The sequence below is a fragment of the Aplidium turbinatum genome, chromosome 7 (genome assembly GCF_918807975.1).
Source record: "Aplidium turbinatum chromosome 7, kaAplTurb1.1, whole genome shotgun sequence".
In the NCBI taxonomy this organism is placed as follows: domain Eukaryota; kingdom Metazoa; phylum Chordata; class Ascidiacea; order Aplousobranchia; family Polyclinidae; genus Aplidium; species Aplidium turbinatum.
In genome coordinates this window covers 25,053,579-25,076,256 of record NC_137478.1, presented here as the reverse complement: position 1 = coordinate 25,076,256, position 22,678 = coordinate 25,053,579, and positions in this window count along the sequence as shown.

The window sequence follows — 22,678 nt, the reverse complement described above, 5'->3', positions numbered from 1 at the left end:
GCTTCATCACGTTATCATTCCAAACTAAAATTTCACTTTAATACAACAGACAACGTGAAAGATACTGCTTTGGTCAAATGCATATTTGTACCACCCCAAGATGGATCTCGTGTAACCTCGGACAACTTCAAATTTGATCTTGCAAATTACGCCAACGTTTCTTGTGGCCTTACCTCATTCTCTCAACTGGTAAGCTTCAGTTTACTTTTGCCAAGCTGAAATTATGTTAATAGATTGTCATTTTGATGGAACAGTCAATGGGGACTCACCACTACCTCATTCTTTTCAAAATTTAAAATAAGCGATGGATCAGATAAGAGAAATAACAGACGAAGTCTCTCATTAAGCACTTGTCAGAAGACACACAAACAAACGTATACATACAGACACACACACACACATACATATGCACACACACACGCACACAGATGCACACACACTTACACAACACACGCTTGAACAAGCGTACACGCACAAACACACGCACACAATGTTTGTAGGTGTTTGGCAATGTTCTACTTCCGTGAATACCTTAATCTCAGTTGTCAACATGAATCGAGTTTTTTTTTTTTCTATATCATGATGTGTTAAAATCTAAATGAAACATTTTATTTGTTTACTTTTCTAAATGACTTTATTTCTGACAGGTTATAGGGAACGTAAACGTATCCGACCACATGGCAGTACAACAAACTGTCAATACTTTGCTTGTCATAGTCAATAGACAATCGTCCTTTTCCGAAACCACAATCAATCAAGCTTTCTCAATGCTCACTCAGTTAGGAGAAGCAATGGAACTGAATGGAAACGAGGTTTAGCCTACTTCAAATGTTTTAAACTTTGTTTTTATTAATGTTGATTGGCCTGACGTTAAATCACTCAGTTAGGCTTTGGTGTGAGTAATTAACTAGTTTTCAAATTATATCTCTTATAGACGACTCAATATACGGAAAAAAGGCACCTAACCCCAAAAAAATTGATACAAAAGGTTTTTCAACGGATTCTGTTACCAATGGGCATACTAAATAACATACTAAAAGTCTACCAAAATCGGACCCCCAGAAAGGGGTCATTTTCAAGGAAATGTACGGCATATTTCTAAATAATTTTGCGTATTGGATAGATGGTGGTATTCAAGTTTTTATTGTTCTTGTGTTTGTGACATCATAATCACATGAAAGCGTGCATAGTCGCATCACAATGCAAGCAAAGTTATCGTTGTTAAAGTCGAAAAGATTTATTCCACCAGCACTTATAAAAGAAGAACCGGTACTAGGGACTCTGAGGGTCTGTTCAATACCAAGACTGATTGCCTTTTCTGCGGAAATAATGTTCATGATGGAAGTGAAGACTATAGTTATGTGAAAACTGATATCTTCGCAAAGGCAATATTGGATTGCAGTGAAAACCGCCATGATGAGTGGTCTTTGAAAGTCAAAGGTAGAATTGAATACTATTGTGGTGATCTACATGCTGCAGACTGCGTATATCACAAAGTATGTAGCAGCCATTTCAGGTGTAGCCGTGATGTCCCCTTGCAGTTTCAGACTGATCGCGATTCAAAGCCTAGGAAAGCTGGAAGGCCAAAGAATGAGGATCAAGAGCAAGCCTTCACAAAGATGTGTGCGTACCTAGCCATGAATGATGAAGAACAGCTGACTGTTTCTGATCTAAGATGTGAAATGAAAGAGTATTTATCTGAGGACGGTTCCCTCCCTTATGGCAATCAATACCTAAAAAGTCACCTGAAGAAACGGTATGGAAACTCCATAATTATTGCAGAAGGAAAAGGTTTAGAGGACATAGTGACGCTGAGAGAGAAAACGGGAAGCATCCTCAGGTCATACTTCGCAAGCACAAACCAAGAAGGTGATGAAGAGTCACAGAAGAGAGCATTACTTGAAGTAGCTGCCAGGCTCATAAAGAGTGACATCAAGACAAATGTGCCATCCGTTAACGACCAGTACCCGACTACAGAGACACTTAAAATCCAGGCGGCTCTTGATTATATTCCAAAATCACTCTACGTTGTGTTCAATGCCTTGTTTGTAGGTAAAGGCACACAGCGAAAAGTTGCTATTATTGGTCATGCAATCATACAGGCAGTCCGACCACAAGCTGTTATTGCCCCTTTGCAAATTAGCCTTTCAGTGCAACTGCACCATCTAAATCGATCGCGGTTTCTTTTGGATAGCTTGTGTCAGATGGGGTTCTGCTCTTCGTATGGCGAAATGCAGAGGTTTGAAATGAATGCCGCAAATTGTTCTGCACCAAACATGCTTGGTAAGGATACTGATGTGTTGGACAACAACTTGCTATTCGCAGCAGACAATGTAGATTATAACATTCTCACAATTGATGGGAAAGGAACGTTTCACGGGATGGGCATGATAGCCGCCTTGACACCAGGACAGGAAACAAGCCAGATTATCCCAAGGCACGAAACGTTAAAACTGAACATTGTAGAGACGTCCAAGGTTGCGATAATTGAGCATCGTTTTGCAAAACATATTCGACAAGACATCACATTCAGAGAACTTCCGATTCTCACTGCATGTGCCAACATGGTTGATCTGCTTTGGGAGTTGTCATTCAACTTCAAGCAGGCCACGCCAGGCTGGCAGGGGATGATGCACACTATTTATCAGGGAAAGGAACACCCAGGCCAGTCTTTAGTAAGGTATCTGCCAATGATAGACATGTACTCCGGGGACAAGACAGTATAAGGGCCTTTATTTCAGGTCAGACAAGTCCAAAGCTGATGGCAGTACCAAAGTATACAACATCAACCGTTTGAAAAAATCTTAGGACATGACATGTGTTCTGAGTTGATATTTATCCATGCCATGACTGGTTGTGACACTACGTCTCGGATATTCGGTGTTTGCAAAAAGACTGCTTTTCGGAAACTTGTGCATGGAGATCCTGTTCTTCGGTCTTGTGCTAAAGCATTCACTGCCCCAAACCAGACCACAGAGATAATCGATGACCTTGGGTGCCAAGTTTCAAGTTTCAATAAGTAATGGCTGTCTTCTTTGATGGCCAGAGCACAGATTCCCTTGCGACAATGCGATACAACACCTTCAGCAAGAAAGTTGTATCTGCTTCATCATTTGTAACGCCCGAGAGTCTGCCACCAACTGAATCTGCTACCCAATTTCACTGTCGTCGAGTTTACTACCAGATAATGGTGTGGATGGGAAAAGCAGAGAGTATGGATGTCATGAATTGGGGGTGGAACCTGCAAAAGAATCGGCTCATCCCACTTATGTCAAAAATGAAGGCTGCTCCAGACAGTCTCTTGAAGGTCATTCATTGCAACTGCTCCACTGCCTGTGAGACACTCCGCTGCTCCTGTAGAGGATACGGACTACCATGTACCGCTGCATGTGGACCATGCAAACTGCAAGAATGTGACAATCCACATAACAAGTTTCTTTTAGACGAGTCGGAAGATGATGAATAGAGACAGCCGTAGGCAATAAGACAACACACCGGTAGATCACCCTGGTTTACGATTTACCTTTGTAGCCTACTGTTGTAATTCCGATGATTTTCTGAATGTGTCTGTGTCCAGACTTTAATGGTACGCCATTCTTTAGAACAGATTAATCCCCTGTATTCATCTGCTGTAGGAGGCCAAGTATGAGCCTCCTGTTGGTTGCAGTTTTTCTTAGATGCCTGTATTGATAGTACCTGTTATGCCGCATGTAATATGCTGTTATGATAATTCCATTTTATTAGGGGAGATTGGGGATACTACGGACGGATTTTCGAGTGTTTTGTTTTCGAAAAAACGTTTTATTTTAAAGTTAACTGGAAACCGTTTTGCACCAATACATATGGAATTTATTCAGATGAAAAGTGAGGAGTTGTCTCTGAAAATTTTACCACTATTCGGCTTATCAAGCTGCCAAAAGTATAGAAACTGGAATGTTGGAAAACCACTTTTCTCAAGCTTGTGTTACATAATGGAAGTCAAGATGATTTTGTTTGCGGTTTATCTCAAGCCTCAAGTGAATTTGCTAATATCGTGCTCTGCTCTGTCTGATGTTGGCCTATCGCTGCGTCCGAAATGTCCCCGGGCTCCTCCAGGTCGTATATTATATACAAATCATACGTATCTCAGTAGATAATCAGTCTATCGTAATTTAACCTACTTAATTCGATTGATTGACCCCGAAAACCTAGGGATAGACACCTAAACCGCCTTTCTAGCTTAAATAGCAATTGAGATATAGGCAATATAACATCTCGGCGGCCATCTTGGACGCCATCTTGAAAATGACCCCTTTCTGGAGGTCCGATTTTGGTAGACTTTTAGTATGTTATTTAGTAGGCCCATAGGTAACAGAATCCGTTGAAAAACCTTTTGTATCAATTTTTTTGGGGTTCAACCTTATATTGACTCGTCTATTACTCAAAAGTACAGAATAAGAAAGAGTGAAAGTCTTGAAGGTTTAAAAGTATAGATTCTATTTGAAAAAAGTGGTATAAAGGCCAAGCTAAAATAAATTAGCTTGGACATATATTTCTCAAATGTTAATTATCAATATTTTTATTATAGCTAGAAAATTGCTTTAGAGTTGGTTACGCTTCTCAATGTTATAATGTTTATTTTTAGTTTTTTAAATAACGAAAGCCTACATAGAAATGTAAAATCACACCCACAAATAAAATAAGATTAAGACCTAGTAGCCTAATGCTCTGGAAAAGTGTAGTCTGAAGATACAGTGCAAGCAACAAACATTGAGTTTAAGGCTTTTTATCTTTTTACAATTATATACAATCTTAACCCAAAGTTGTTTTGTTTGCTCAGGTCATGGCAACCACATTTGGAACTGTACTGGCAACTGTCTCCCAACTACTGGAAGCGTCAGAAAACAGTCTGACATTTGGAAATGTGTCGAACCATGCTTTCAATATCTTGGAGCTTTTCTCTTCTCAATTGGTGCATGAAAGTGATACTGTATCTTTTGAATCAAACGAAGTAGTAGTGCAGGTAAGATCGACATCTGTTCGACGCGTGTCAGATTATTACGTTTGTATTTTTTGCATTCAGCTAGGTAGTTGTTTAGATCATATAACATAGGCCATATAACATATTTTAGGTCATGTAACTAGCCTACTCCTGAAGCTTAAACGAATTAGTATTCTTTTGTTGACTTAACTTTGGCAGAAAGCTTCCTTTGTGAAACATACGCGAATAAAACTGATAGATAACACGGCATTTATCATGTCACAAATGAAAAAAACTGCAAGCGTTTTCGGCTACGCATCATGCAGCCCTACTGAAGAATTTCAAAACTCATTTGAGTTTGTCCTAAAATAGGCTAATCATTGCTAGAAACTGGATTACATAACAAAACGAATAAATTTGCTGCACGTGATGATTTTAAGAAGTTTTAAGAAATTGTAACTCATTCGGCACTTTTCTTGACGGTTTTCAGTCTTTGAATGTTAAAGCTACCTGTATTATTTAACATTTAGGCGACTACAATACCTTTCAACAAATCACATACACAAAATTCGTTTACCATTTCTCCATTTGTTGTTGGCAATGACGAAGTTGTGTCGCAATACATTGAATACCTTTTATCGCAACAAGTTGTGCAAGAAGTGGAACAAAGTTCTGGTGGTTTACGAACTGCATTGACAATTTATAAAAATGAAAGCATTTTTCAGTCAGACTATAGAATGATTCAGGTAAGTTTGAACAAAATATTGAAGACTGCGTGTAATTTACTTATGGGAGCTGTTAGCATTGTTACGATTTTTGTACCATAGAAATTATGGCTTTTAATAATACAGTAGCCTATTAGCACATTTTTATGTGATTGATTGAATAGCCTACATTGTTAAGTTCTTTATCTTTGACTTGACAAAGCTTCTTTTTCTAGACCTCTGCTATGTTTGGCATATATTGTTTTTCGCTGTGATGGTCAGAAATAAAAACAAACTAAACTAAACTGAAAGCCTAATCCTGGCAATGTTACATACTGGTAGAAGCTTGAACTGTAGTGACACAGGCCCGGTCATCAAGATTACCACAGCGAAGTTGTTGAAATGTTGTTGTCTGTAAAAGATTCCTTTCACAAGAAGATACTGTTGCTTACGTTGCTCTATCGCACACCCTGACAGTGAAAATCATTGTTACTTGGTCTTGTCAATTCTCGTTGACAAAGTTATGAGTTCTACCAACTGGGTCATGGAGCCGGACTACGAGTTGTTATATTGTTATATGCTATGTGACCTTATTATATATTGTTATTTGTGAGGCTATGTGAAATTGTAAAATGTTACTTCTATTTATATTGCATAGATTTCATCAATAAGCTTTGGAAATTCTGGTCTTTCAAGTTTAGTCTCTCCATTCCGAATCACTTACATTAATGAAACTTTGGATGCAGCAGTTGGACTTAGAAAGGATCTAATAACTTCAACGGTGATTTATGAAACAGTTTCATTTACAAAATGGTGTAACTCAAACTTTTACTTGAATTCTAAATTTTATAATTTAACTACAGTGTGCAACAGTTTATAAACATGAATAGCTTACATTTGATTTTTACAACTTACAACTTTAACAGATTAAAGTTGAGGAAACAAAGTGCGTACACTGGGATTCGAACACTAATCAGTGGATTGATGGCGGTTGTTGCTTGAACATAACCGATGACAACAGACCTCAGTGCAGCTGCAACAACGTGGCCACCATAGCTCTGGCTGTGGTACGTACATTACTTCACAAAACAGTTTACTGTTTTAACTTTTTCAAAAATCATGATTTTCAAAGTCAAAACCATCTCCAAATCGACCTAAGGTAACATGGTAGTCTGAACATTCCAATTATTTTCCCTTTAAATGTGTTGCTTTCAATTTTACGTTGTTAGTCCTATAACCTCTTAGCTGTGACTGACAAACCACAGTATTGTAGTGTTACAGCTATGATATTCTTTGTCACCATTTTAGGCAATCTTGTGGTCAATTAGGGATTAATATGCATTAATTTTTTGATGGTATTGGTTAAGCATTTTTTAAATAAAAATTTATTTTGTGGGTAGGCTAAAGCTGGACCCTGATAAAATTTATAAGAACTCTACTTTTACATCAACGTTTGACGTAACACCACATGTATTGGTTTTTAACCTTCAAATCATCAACCATCTCACACCACCTTCTAGAACGGCTGAAAAGTACAGTAGGGTAACAGTCGTCTATAATTCCAAAAGATTGGTCGAAAGCCTACAAAACAAACAAAGTTTCTAACGCCATTTTATACATTAACCCTATTGATTCAACATCTGCATAACCCCTGGAAACAGGTCAAGTCTCGCACACCTCAGTGTTGCAAGAGCCCCGGTTAAGAACACCTGACATAGACTAATAGGCTATATGACGTGACGACTAACAACCGTGATTTTTTCCTTTCATAGCGCCTTTGTCGAGTCAAAGTACCTTTCAATCCCACTCAATGTTTTATAAATACATTTATGTTATTGCTTTTCTTTATGTTTTGTACAGGATACATATGAAATTCTCCCAAACGAGACTCAAATAGAGAATAAATGCTCTAAGTATAACATGTGGTACCCTGGTGAGTAAGCTTAGGCAATACTTTTGCATGATTTTTTACTTGTTTTTACCTTTTTTAAATTATTATCAGCCCATTTTCAATCTCTAAAATGTGATATAAAATAATACCTACGTCAAATATTGGACAACCAATTGGCGAAAGCAAATCTGCAACTCTGATGGCAACACTTCGCTTTCGAACACTACCAATAAACGTCAATCATGTGTTCTTGCGACTACTTATGCAACCCACAACAAAAGCCATTAGAATAGATACCGCTTTCTCAATGTGCAGCTCACCAGTAGTGAGCAATCTCATATTTTCATTAAGTATTCCCGCACTTGCAGAAGCATTGCTTTTAAATTTTTTAGCTTTGAGATAAATGCATTCACGTTATTTTATTTTTCAGATATAGATGAATGCGAGAGCAGTCCGTGTTTTTCAAATGAGAAGTGCTTCAATACCATCACTGGTTACAAATGTCTTCAAGGTTAATATTATATCACATTACAGCTGTAGTTCGCTGGTACTTCTAAGGCAAAAGCGGGGATATATTGAGCTATTGTCCCTATGTCCCCGGGCAAAAATTTATCTCAACAAAACATTACAGTTACCGCCATGTAGTGTAGTTTGAGTCTTTACTTTTGGCTTCTGATTGGTACCGGGCTCAAAATATCCTCTCAACGGCCCTGCTTCTAGCATTACTCGTATTACATTGCAAGATGAAAATTTTTGTTTTCGCAAACAATCGATGATGCTCGCAAACAATCGAAACAATTGCACAGATCTTGCTGAATGTAGCCTACAATAGCAGTACTACTTGCACAGTATTAGTTTTAAAGTTATAGATCTAATATACGGTAACAATTTCAAAGAACTTTTTCAATAAAAAGAAATGGATTGAAATAAGTAAATACCCTCAAAATTAAATGCTTTTAAAAAGTATCATAATGTATATTTCATGATCTATTACACAGAAGAATTTATGGTTAAAGAAAGTCACCTCTCTACCAAAATTGCATTATTACACAGAAATTTGCCAAGCTGATACATACAACGGTCTTGCTTTCCCTGCCACCAGAGTGGATACTTTGGCTTATTCAAACGGAACCTGTGGTCAAGGTTAGATATTACTTAAAGAGCGTTTTCATGTCGAGAAATTGTTAAGACAAAAACATATTTATTTTATTTTAGTCGTAAGTTGTTTACAGTTAAAAAGAAATCACTTGTTCAATAAATAGGCCTACTTTAACATAATATAGACTATTACTCTAAAACATATGCAACTTTAAAATTGTGATAAAAATTCTCCGTTATCATTATGTTGAAACAAAACTATTCAAATATCGTCCTTGACTTGCGTGTTCTGCTTTTCAGAAGACATAGAGGAAACGGGGTCAATGAGATGTGTGTTTGTACCACCACTTGAAGGAAACGAAGTGTCTGCTGAAAACTTCAAATTTGATATTGGAAGTTTTGTAAACGTTTCTTGCGACTACATCTCCGTAATCAATTTGGTGGGCTCAATTGATTTTCAACTTTTCTTGAGAATTAATTAATTGTTGACCATGTTTTAAATTTTTATAGGTAACTGATTGTTAGAAAATAAGTCTCTTTCATTTCAGATAAACTTTAAAATTGTTTAAACCGAATTTTTTCTTGATAAAATAGTTAAAACTTATGCATAAACGAAACAAGCCGTAAATCCTTATTTATGCACAAAAATAACAAATTTGACCACTTTGCCATTGAAGATCAATTGTATGCACAAGCAGTATAAGCAATTATACAAAGCCAAAATAACCTACAACAATTTTTAAAACGTATTTAGTCGTATATCATCATCTATTATACTGTCTTAGATTGAACTGTTTCAATCTACTTATGTTTCAATGTTGCATTATTTATAGACTTTTTAACATTAAAGAGTGTTTGAATTAACCTTGTAATGATGATTTTACGTTCAAGGATGACTTATTTCTGGATTTAAAAAATGTGAAAAAGATAATCGGTACATTGCAACTTCTCCTAACAAGAGAAACGAATCTCTCTAGCTTCGCAATTGAGTACGTTTCCAACAAACTTGCTTCGATTGGAGACTATGTCCTGCAAAATAATATCCAGGTATTGGACTTCACACACTTGTTTGCAAAATTACATTCTTGCTGCAATTATTTCTGAAAAGAAAGCTAATACATGTGTTGCAATGTGAAGGTTTCTGAAAATGATGTTGGAAATGCAATACAAGTGGTTTCCAAACTCGCAGAAGCTCTTGGTAATGTACATACGACAAGCAGTGATGTATCCAGAAAGGTTCTTTATGGTTTGAATAGAATTCTAAATAATCTGCATCTCGATGGAAAGAACATTAATTCATCTTACCGGTTCATCTCACCAAACCTTTTACTGCAGGTATGTAAAGAAATAATTACATCTCGCATGTAATGTCGTTTGTACTCGTCTATCTCTTGAAAACATTTCAAATCGTTTCAGACCTTGTCGACGGTTTTGAGTCCCAGCTCTTCTCCTTCTACTGGGGAAATGGCATTCTCCCCTTACTTGGTTCAAGATGATGGAACGTTAGCACAACCAATAAACATATCGCTTCCTATCGGAGATATAGAAAAAGCTGTGTGGAACTTGGGCATAGAACATGACAATATTTTGACTACAGCTTTGCTTTACAAAGACGCACAACTTTTTCGTTCTTTGACATCAACTGAAGAAACGGTGCTGCAAGTAAGCTTTATACAGTATAAGGTTGGTTGCGAAATAAAATAGGGATAACAAAAATCACAACAACAATTATACATAGAGGGAGAGACTACATAAAGAAGTGCCACAGTATAGCCTACTCTATTTCATATCCCCAATGATTTCGGGTCTGTTTTACATTAAGCACATTTGTATGGAAAATATTCATTATCCAACATCTTGTTCTTAGTTGTTATCTAGATGTTTATGGCAAATTATAGAGAGAGCCCGTCCACGAGATTAATCTATAAATATATCAGTTACTTCCTGATTGGTAGGCTATATTACAGTTTAAGGTTATTCTGTTTGAAAGAATTGAATTAATTTATAAAAGTTGAAGGCATTTTAAATATTAATTAGATTTCTACTCAATTACTGTAATCGTGCCCAGGATGGTAAACTGCAAACTTGCGAAAATTTACAGTCTTCAGATTTAGCGGATCTGTGTTGTGAAATAACTGACCCTGTATCGCTAGCAGCTCCACCGTCCACTAATAAAAGTCTATGTTCATTGAAGTTAATATGTTTCATCTGATAAAGTAGAAAAGCTTGCAAGCTGGTAGAGCACGCTATACGCATTTCACAACGAGGTATTTAGTAATCTATAAACTGCAGTTGTTCTAAACTCTTTCAAAGAAAACAATGTCAATTTGATGTTGTTTGCCAAAAAGGATAAATATGGATTCATAGGTAGACACTCTTTAACAAAATTACACGTAGTCCTTTGATGATTATTCAGCAGCCTTTTTTTTCGAGCATTTTTATTCATCAAAGAAGTCTCGTTTTAGTAACATTTTTGGTACGTTTTGTAAGATGAGTGCGATAAAACTCGATGACGTACTACGTAAACAGGCGATATTCAAAATGGATAAATCCAATGACGTGGGTTTGAATCTGGGCAGTATCTACAGTTGACGAATAGACACTTTCAGAATATCCAATTCTTTAACGGCACCCGGTAAATGGCTTAATTCATGAGAATATACCCTACAGCAACAGGCATATAGGGACCACACTATCAAACGTGCTATTTGAACCACGCGTATTGTGATTCTTGGATGGTCTGCATCTGGTTGGCTAAAAAGAATATTCTGATATACCCTGTATCCAAATAGCGCTTACCGTCGTAAAATTGCTATTTTTCTATTTCTTTATTTTTTAGCAAGATATAGATTTTTATAAATCATAGGTACACGTCATTTACGTCCTTGCACTTTTACAAATTAATTGCAATTAAAATTTACCTCACAGGCTTTGTCAATTAAAGTCGGAAATGCCAGTCTAGGATTCCTGGATTCTCCATTTCAACTGATTTTCAAGAACGAAATCATAATTCCAGAAGTGAACATCCATCATAGCTCCGACAAGTCCGTGGTACGTTTGTCTTCACAAAAATCAAAGCGGCAAATACTTTAACCTCAATTATAATATGTTTTGACGATTTTAAACATGATTGCAATGTTTTAAATTTTTCACACAACCAAAAACGTTGTTACTGTGACAAATTGTTTAACTTTTTGTCGTATTGTTGTTTCAAGCACATAGTAACATAAGCGTTTTGTTGCTTTTAACTTCTTCCAGACGTCTGTTGTGTTGGCATGTATTGTTTTAGCTGGAACGGTCAGAAATAAAAACAACTGAACAGTATGTTATGATGCAGTTTATGGGATGAAACCTCTGCGATACAACCACACTATTTTACTAAAGAATGGCGCATGCTAGAGTTAGAAATATTGTTTGATTGGCCACAAATCAAACTGTATTTTTTCATCCAGAACATGCAACGGTTTTGCACAAGAACCTACTCTCTGTATTTTTTTTAAAATAAAAATTGTGAATCTTATTGTACATTCGCACAGATAATGGTTGAAGAAACAAAATGCGAGTATTGGGACCATGATAGTCAAGTACGATCGGGGTCACAGTGTTGCCTCGGCAAAACCAACGAAAACCAACCAATCTGTGAATGCCACAAGCTTGCTACAATTGGTCTAATTGTGGTAAGTTAGTTCGACTTAAAATCATGAATAATAATTATCCATAGTCAGAAAAGTCGTAAAAAATACTATCATCATAATAAATCCACTTTTAACGTAGCCTACGTCTTTTGCATAGACTCTTCAAAACTACTGTAAATATGCAACTAAATAAATTCGATCAAAGCCATTGTTTAATCTTCACTGTCAGCTTTTGTCATAAAATTTGCTTGTTATGGGTTTAAATAGCTCATACAAAACCAACACATATTATAGTTGGTAATAAAACCGATATGTTCATTTGCAGAAAAGATACAATGTCTCTTTTGGCTCTACCTTCGAAGAGAACGCATGTGTTTCGCTTAAGAAATTCTATCCTGGTGAGAGTTTACTTCACGATATTGAACAAAAAATCAAATTAAGCCAAAATTTAACTGTATTTCAAAATATATTGATGTAAAAAAAAAGTTGTCAAATAGCACATAAAAGTGTTAAAAACTAAAGTAAGTCGCAAAACCTTTTTCTTTACATTTTTCAAAATTTGATTTTAAAGATCTGTTTTATATATTCTTTATTACTTCCAGTTGATATCTTACTTAAAATAGATTTTATATAAATTTGATTAAAGCGACCTGTTTTAATTTTAGACATAAACGAATGCCAATCAAATCCCTGTTCCTCAATTCAGAGATGTTTCGATACGATCACGAATTACACATGCCTTGAAAGTAAGAGTTATTTTAATAACATTTTAGGCTTTAGATATTTTAGCTACAGTAAGTTAGCGAATTAGCGGTTTCCATTTTGTGTTTTTGTACTGATCGACTTGATCTGGCTTGATGGTTAAATGTTGATGTCCTATTGCAAGGGTTCTCAACCTTTTTGTCTTTTTTTGAGCTATATGTCGGCACACAGGATCAAAAAAATCAGTAATCTATATGCTGATTTAATGTTTTTCTATAAATTTTATCAAAAAATTAATAGAATTTTTGCCATCTTTACAAACTTGCATTTCAAAGTTAAGCATTCAAGAACAATCTGTTGTCTCAAAAGATGTAAGTTAAACATACATTAAATACCTTACGAGAATATTAAACTCTTTTACAGTATTATGATTTACTTTAGTTAGAAAATCATTAAAAAATTTGACATTTTAATATTGAGAACACTTGAGAACCCGGTTGAGAACCATAACGATTGAATGATTTAAGTTTTTATGGAAGGTGAACCGCATTTTCGATGCTACTTATGTCAGGTTCTGGCATGAACATGGTTTGGACTTAAATAAAAATAAGAACCAGATGCAGCAGGCTCGACATTATATTCTTTTTTTTTTTTGTATTAATATTCAGTGTTGCACATGTTAGGTGAAACAATTTGTAAAGGCTTCAGATAGTAAGAACTATATTTGATCTAAATATACTATGTATTTTATCTGAGAGGCCCTAATCTATTTCCACATTCCACACATCAATATTTTTACATTTATTGTTTATCGCAAGTAGAAACTGCATTTACTACATCTATTTCCATCAGGAACCTGTGGAGTTACAACGCACAAGGGTGCTACTTTTCCGGCTACGCTTGCTTACACTATTGGTCTATCAACCGAGAAATGTGGTGAAGGTATGAAAATAAATATCAAGCAACCGTTAATAGCAGACTTGTAACTTTTCCTATGCCTATCATACAACTAAGTAATCAGTCTCAAGTCAAAAACTTGTACCAAGCACTATTGCGGAGCTCAAAGAGTAATTTTAAACAATTTGTTTTCCCCAAATCTGCAAAGTCCATTACTTTTTATCTGCACAAGTTTAAGAGTCATCTAAAAGTCTTTCTTTAAGTTTGGGATTTCATTTTTATATAAGCTAATTATATTTTCTCTATCATAAAGCAGAACGTAGAACGTAGCAGTTTGATTTTAGTTCTCCCAAAATTACTTGATGTTGTTTGGTGACCAAGTAGTTAGCTTATTTAAGTTGTAAAAGTTTAGACTTTAGTGTATTGTGTGGTATGGAAACGAGGTGCAACTAGGGCAGTACGCGAGACTTTGTAAAAGGGGTAGGAGCATTCAATTCAGTTATAAATTTATTGACAAAAAAGGAGCACTTTAATATCTTCAAGTTTTACTTAATTACCTTAAGTTAAGTAGCCTACTAAAATTCGTTTAAATTATTTTTAAAGAGGATAGCCTAATGCCCTTCCCCTACGTTTGCCATTGGGTGTAACATTTCCAAGAACAGTTGATGTCGATTTTATCCTATACAGAAATTATTCTTTTGTCCTCAAACAAAACTCAGCTTTCTGTGTAGGATAAAATCGACATCAACTGTTCTTGGAAATGTTACACCTAATGGCAAACGTAGGGGGAGGGGCATTAGGCTATCCTATTCAAAAATAATTTAAACATTTTTTTTACTTTAAATCTGAGTTTTGTGTGAGGACAAAAGAATATAGGCTATAACTGTATTTTTTTTTCTAGATAATGTAAAGAAAACAGCTTCAATGCGGTGTGTGTACGTTCGCCCAACAATCGAAGAAGAACCAACGGCAGACAACTACCGGTTTGATTTGAGCACCTACATTGACGTCTCTTGCGATGCTTCTTTTAACACTATTTCTGTAAGCAAAAATAACACCAAAAAAACGTAAAAAGTACAATACTGAATATTTGACGTAAAAAATGATAACTTTGCTTTAAGTTTTTGTTAAAGTAGCACGAGTTTGTGATATGCGCTACTTATCCAAAACAAGTAAAATCAAACAGTTGTAACGCACATAATTTGATATACATCTCACAATAAAATGGTGTCATATATTTTCAGACTGTGCTTCAGTCTGACCCAGACAACATCACCGTGGTAGAGGTAGCTTCTCGAACACTGCAAGTTGTTGTTGCTCGAGATGGATTGACCAACGGAACCATTTCAGAAGCTTTTAAAGTTCTTGAAGATATCGTAAAGACGGCCACAGCATCTGACCATATGGTAAAGTTACACATTTATCAAAGCAGGCTACTGCCAAGAAGTTTACTTTTTAAAGTTTTACTTAACGTTTTAACTTTCTTATTAGTTTTAAAATTGGATTTCTTTTTACTTTGAGCATTTGTTTCTCACGACTTATCAATGACTCTGGGAAGCGTATTTAGGCTATAATTTGTAGGTCGCTGCAGCAGATGAAGTTTATCAACCAATCAGAAGGCACGATTTAAATCAGCTGATTACAGTCATTCAATAAATTCAGTGAACGTTTCCCCATCGGCAGCGTGGATTAGCGATTTGAGAGTTAGGGCTAGGAAAGTGGTCAATTCGATGACGTGAGTTCGATCCCCACCTCTATCATTGCTCTTTTTTTTCTGCAGTTACCAAACAAAGTTCAAAGCAAGAGGCAATTCTTTAGCTGAGTGCTAGAAGAGTCATAATGACTGCAGTCAGCTGGTTTATAGGGGAGAATGTCCTTTGTTAAAGTTTCTACAGGTCAAAACACTCCATCTGCTGCAGCTACCTACAGATTACAGATACGCCTCCGGGAATGATACACCACGTTCTTTCCTGACACGGAATTTGTATTTTAATATACAATATAATATATCATAAATATAATACATTTAAAATACACAAACTATCCAGTATGATCGGGCAATTTCTAATTTCGAAACAAAATATCACTCTCAGAAACATGCATAAAAATAAAAGCAGTAGTTCATTGTAATGTTAATTTGTCATTCGTTCTAACGACAACAACCTTCTTATCTTTAGATTACAGAAAGCATTCTGGGAAGTATCGTTGATATTGCATCACGCCTCACGAATGCTATTGCCGATCAGGAGAGCTCAACTATATCTTCCAATGAGATCACAGAGATTGTTGAAAGACTATTGAAGGACATTGAATTTGAAGAAGGAAGTGAAGAATTTTCTTCGGAGAATATATTTCTACAAGTAATTTTTTTTAAACATTTGTTTTAACTGTGTAGAGACGTTTTTAATCACGTGATCACAATAATAATCATCATCACATTTTCCCTATCCCGTTTAGCATCCAGACAACACTTTATTACATGTTATTTGTCCTAAAGTTTTCTTTTATGTACATACTGTACATGAAGTTTCAATGTGTGCTATTTTGTTATTTGAAAAAGTAGTTAAACTTTGGAAAACTGAACACGATCTCAATGGCATCCAACGTCGATTCGTGAGACTTGGCAAATAATTTCTTTACAACGTATTGCAGGCAACGACGATACAGTCTGGATCTTCATTTACTCATAATGGACTAACTCTTTCTCCATCTATTCATGGAGAGAACGACGTAGTAACACAACCAATTGATGTCACTTTTCCATCCAATGTTATTCAAAGAGCTTTAGCAATGGCTCAGGACACGAATAACTTTACAACTTCTTTGTTGGTATACAAGAATGATGATATTTTGAACACAGGCACAGAAGTTCTTCAGGTAAGGATAACAAGACAATTTAATGGAACAGTTTGAGAAACCGGTTTTTGAATTCGTTTTAATTGTTTTTAGGCTTTGTCTATAAGATTTGGGAATATCGATCCTGGCAAATTGAATTCTCCTTTTGAAATCACCTTCAATGAAGAAACATCAACATCTGGTATAGCTCTTGCCAATGCGTCGACATTGTCCATGGTAATTGTTTAATATTATTATTTCAGTTTATTTCAATGATACTGCAAACTGATTATACCTAACATGAAAAAATTAAACTTGAAAATAAGAACGTACAATTATCCACCATCATATTCCCCACAACAAAAGATGTTGTTGTTTAGGAAGCAAATGAAGAGAAAATATAATCACTGACTCTAGACATCACAGCAGTTTATGAGTTCTATTATAGGCTAATTTAAACCTACTGTATATCCTAAATATAAGTCTAATAACACATACCCATGACATACAGTAATATTAATTAAAAGAAGTGGTTGTTTTGTGTTAGGTGGACACCACGTACAATAGAATATCAAGGACTACACAAATTTGATTACTGGTATATGGGCTACTTGTATATCTAAAGTCTTTCATCTCTAACACACGACAATTCTACACTGTGTAAGTCCTTAGTTAAATGCTGTTATTTTTATCATAGGTCGAAGTAAAAGAAACAAAATGTGTTCGCAAAGATTTTGATACCGGAAATTGGACCAATGATGGCTGTTGCATGAGTAGAACTGATGATGGAAAACTCAAATGCACTTGTGACGAAATGGGAACTATTGCATTAGTTGTGGTATGTCGTTTATCATGTGGTATAAGTTTACATTTGTATGTTACTTCTTCAAACTCATTCAGTATGTGCAAAAATACAAAAATTTTATTTTTTTTTATTGCATTTATGTCATGTACACTTAATCAAGTTAATTTATTGGTTGATGCTAAAGCAAATATGTCGTACAGGATGAATACAAGATTCCATTGTATACTGCGCATGACAATAGAAGCTGTTCCTCGTATCACACAACTTATCCTGGTAAGACGTCGCACTTTCTAATTGAGACTTGATTGGCTGCAAACAACACACCTACTGTATAAGTGTACCAACTGCTTCATAAGTTTCAGATGCTGTATGTTCTTGTAAAGTGGTATTTTAGACCTTGAGTTCTGTATTTTGTTGATCAAACGCTTTTGTTTCTTCATTTTTGTGTTAAATTTATATAGATAGAGATGTTGAGTGGTAAAAAAATTTTAGTACGTGGTACAACAAAAGTTTATTCTGTGATAAGCATACTCGCTTTGTTTAAGAGGTGACATTCCTGCGTGCAGTGTATTGTATATTTCAAATCCCTGCTCATGTCATGAACACAACTGACCGCTTTTTTACTTAACTTCGTCATATAGAGTTCCCAAATACTGTATATGTATACAAATACTCCCTATTTAATTAAAAGTGCTGTGTTGTTGATGTTGGAGAAGGTTACCGCGTGTTCCTAGGACAGCCAAAGTAACAAATGAAAAAATTCTGGAACAAATTAAACCGGACATATCCCTAGAAGCTAGAATCGTCAGGCAGAAACTTTCATATTTTGGCCACATAATGAGAAGCAAATCAATGGAAAAAGACAACATGCTTGGTTTGGTCAGCGGAGGAAGAGGAAGGGGGCGCCCAAAAACAAGATGGCTTGACACAATCGTACATGCCAGTGGTATGGGAGTGCATGAATTGAAGGAGGCTGCGTGGGATCGAGAGATGTGGAGAAAGATGACATATAGAGCGACCGAGAGTCGTAAACGACTGAACGGATGAAGAGAGCTTTGTTGTTAACTATTTCTTTTTCATTCCAACAGATTTGTAAACACAATGTCAAAAGCAATGCAGTTAATAAGCGCTCAAATTAAAAAAATAATCCGACAGGATATAAAATTGGTTGAATAATTTTGCCGCAGGGTAATTATCATGTTTTCTTTTTTATGATTTCATATCTATTAATCATAATCACTATTATCATCATTGCTATCAATCGGTTATGCCAATACAAGAAAACTATATGCATATGTTTACGTGCATATATGATATGTATGTACAATTGTACATATGATATGCCTAGTTGTATTACATTATATTAAAATATTAAATATTACAGTTGTAATATTTAATATCTTTTCAGAATTATCGATTCTTTACTGTTTACATGTTTTTACAGACCTTCTGATGATCCGTTAGGTGAAACAATTTGTAAAGGCTTCAGATAGTAATAACTGCATTTGATTTAATTCGCTCTGCTTTGCCTTTTTGCTTGGCATTGAGCACTTTTTGTAGTATTAATAGTTTTCATTGTTTTATGATATGCCTATATATGCATAATACATACTGTGTATACATACAGAACTGAAATGCAATCATGTATTGCTAGTGTAAGCATTGCATAAATTTTTGTTGTGATTACTCTCGGAAAGTGCTCATATTTTGATTTATATTAACAGACATAGATGAATGTAAAGATGCCGGCCGATGTTCTCCTAGCACTAAATGCTACGATTCAGCTCCTGGATATTCGTGTGTTGAAGGTGAGGATATTTAATACAACAAAGACAAATTGTTTACTAAATTGTTTAACAAATTGTTTACTAAATAAAATGTTGGTAAGAAACATATAAAACACTTCACAAGACAAGAATTTATAGTAATAAACTGAGATAATAGCCACTGCCTTGCGGACATCCCCTTAAAAAGCTGCCATCTAACAAAAAAAAAAAAACAGATCACAAAACGTCATTGGTTATTGTAAATAACCATTATACACAAGAAAGGTTCAGTAGAATAACGAAACGAAATATAGAAAATCAAATGCTAAGCAGTCCATAAGGTATTTTTACCTGACTTTCTACTTGATTATCGCCATATGTTTCATTTAATTTTGTTACTTTTATATACAAGCATAACATTTTGAATCAAGCATGTAGGCTTCAAAATAATCATGGATGAAAAATAATCACCAGAATAATACCTTGGCCATGCATTTGACAGTCTACTAAGTCGAAAAAACATTACTTGCTTTTGAATATTTTAATTTTAATAGAGACTATATGCACTGCAGTAGGCCTATGTCATTAATATCTGAAATAGTGTATTAAGTTTTCTTTGTCAGTTGGTAATAGAACTTGAATTTGCATAACCTGCGTCATATCCTATAAACACGAAGTGTACGGTACAGGCATAATATTCACTAATGCAACTTATTCTTTAAATAAACTACTTATTTGTTAGCAAAATGCAAAGGCACCACTCAAGAATATTGGACTTTTGAGGACACATACGTCGATCGAGTTGTTCTCTCTAAAGAAAAATGTGGTGACAGTAAGTATATGTACACTAATATCATTACGTACTAAAATATTCCATGTTGTATTATTCTTTATTTGGAAAATTATTTCATATTTGAAATAAATCCGTAATCCATGTTTCATTTTTGTTAAAAGTACAAATAATCTTATTGGAGATAATCAATCCAGTATTTCACTATCTAAAGTGGCCTATCACAATACTGCATTCCAATGAAGTTAAAAGTTGTTTGTTTACAGTATGTTGTTGTTTATGAAGTTAAAAGTAAAGTTTATGCATGAGATGACGTTCTAGCAATGGTCACATTAATAGCCTATATTCTCGATTTCTCGATTACAATTCTTGTGTTGTGGACAAACACCCTTACCACAATCATCGCATTGTGACCTTGCTTGTTTTCATACGTACTCTACAGCTAGTTTATCGTCTGGGCGTAACACGGGATGGAGTATTGTGAAGGCCAATTTAATTTGTGGCTCAGAAAATCCAAAGTGGCCGCCGCATTTCTAATATTGTGTTCCTGATTAGTGCATTTTGCACGTGCAAATACTTTGCCAACAAAATGTTGAGAGAAATGATACAACACATGTTTTTGAAATACAAGATAAACTAAAACCTAAACTGAAAATCCTTCCACATTAGCACAACATCTTTACAACTTTCCATTATGTTGGAGGACAGCCCTACCCAGACAGCATAATCCTCATTTTTTATATTGATTCGACGTTAGCAGACGTAAAAATGGCGGATTTTTCTATGTGACTAAAGATAAATCGTGCAAAGTGTAGTCTACTAATTGGTTTGGTAGGCTATGCCGACTGCCGACAAAATGTCGACAGAAACAAGGAAAAATTTGTACTGTATACATTCCAGGTGATTTAGTTGGAGATTCAACGGCTTCCATTAAATGTGTGTTGATCCCTCCTGTCATTGGAAAGGAAGTTACAACAAATGATTTCAAATTCCAACACCTTGTTCCTGTTAGCTGTGACCTTTCTATTGACGACATCTTGGTAAATGAAAACTTTTCAAGTTGGTTATATGATCACAATTCTGTTATCTCCGATAACTCTGTTGGTTAACTCTAAAGTTTATGAACGACAAAACTACAAAATCAAGCGGTAGGCTACTGATGAGACTCTGTTTGTGCGATTAAGCAACGTCTTTCAATGAAAGTTCTCCATTCAACAACACCTGATAAATGGAGTAATTTACAGCCAACAACACTTTAAAAAAAAAAATCTGTTTAAAAACTAACCTACTGTTCCTTTGCATGAACTTTTTAGTAGCTATATGGACACTATTTTTCATCGGTTCGTTTACTGTAAATGGTTTGGTAGCCTACTGTGTCACTCTTATCTTTAATAGACAGAACAGCTTTAATATCAGTTATAAATTTTTGATTTTTAAAAGTTTGCAATGGGGTTTGCCAGCAATGCGACTTTCGGCAAATGTTTCGTCCATTTTTGAATTGTTATTAAATTTTTGACCACATTGAACTCATTTCTATTTCTTTTCAACTAGACCAATAGAAAACTAACATAATTTGATTTCAGACTAAACTACAAATGGATACTAGCAATGCCACATTGATTGGCCAAGCTGCCAATACATTGCAAGTTGTGATCAATAGGCAACCTTCTCCTACCATAACTCAAATTTTCCAAGTTTTTTCAACAATAGCGAATGCCACTGCAACCGTTGATGATCAGGTACAATAGAAAAGTTCAAATTGCTTTTCTGGACTAATCACAAGATGTACAATCACTCAAAAACAAGCCATTGCAGCCCAGAGTTGGATCGATTTATAGTTTTCAGTTCAATTACATTATAATAATATTACTCAGTTTTGTCTTACAATTAATACAATTACAAGGCTACTTTACAATTACAAATGAATGTTCTGAAGTTTTGAATATAATTATAATTACAATTACTTCCAATTGTAATTAATTACACGTTTCAATTACAAAAATTAAATGTGTATGTTCATCGATGATTTTTGAGAGTTTGAATTTTTAAAAGACCCGTGGAATTGCATTTGATGAGGGTAAAGTTGCAATATAAACGTTACCCTTGTACCTCAACTAGCGGCTCAACAAAAGTACCGCTATCACGAGTGCAACTTACCAAATGTAATTGTAATTTGTACCAATTGTATTTTTACAATCACGCAATAACAAAAAGTCTCAATTACTATCGTAATTTTCATTACATGAAAACGTATAATTAATTTTTTTTTTACTGTGATGGTCAGAAATAAAACAACCGAACTGTATTGACATTAACTGAACTGAAAATAACTTAAATTTAACTGAACTGAAATTACATTCAATTACAATTGTAATTGATTCAACTTTGTTGCAGTCTACAGCTACACTATCCTGCAGCCAGAGGCCTAGTGGACGGCATGCAATTTAAAAAGCAGAAAATTGTCTCAATTCGCAAATATTAATTTTAAATTTATATTTCAGATCACTGCCCTTGCCTTTAGTAGCATGGTTAACGTCGCTTCTCATTTGATTGACTCCATAACAAATCAAGAGAACTCTGAAGTCTCGGTTGAAA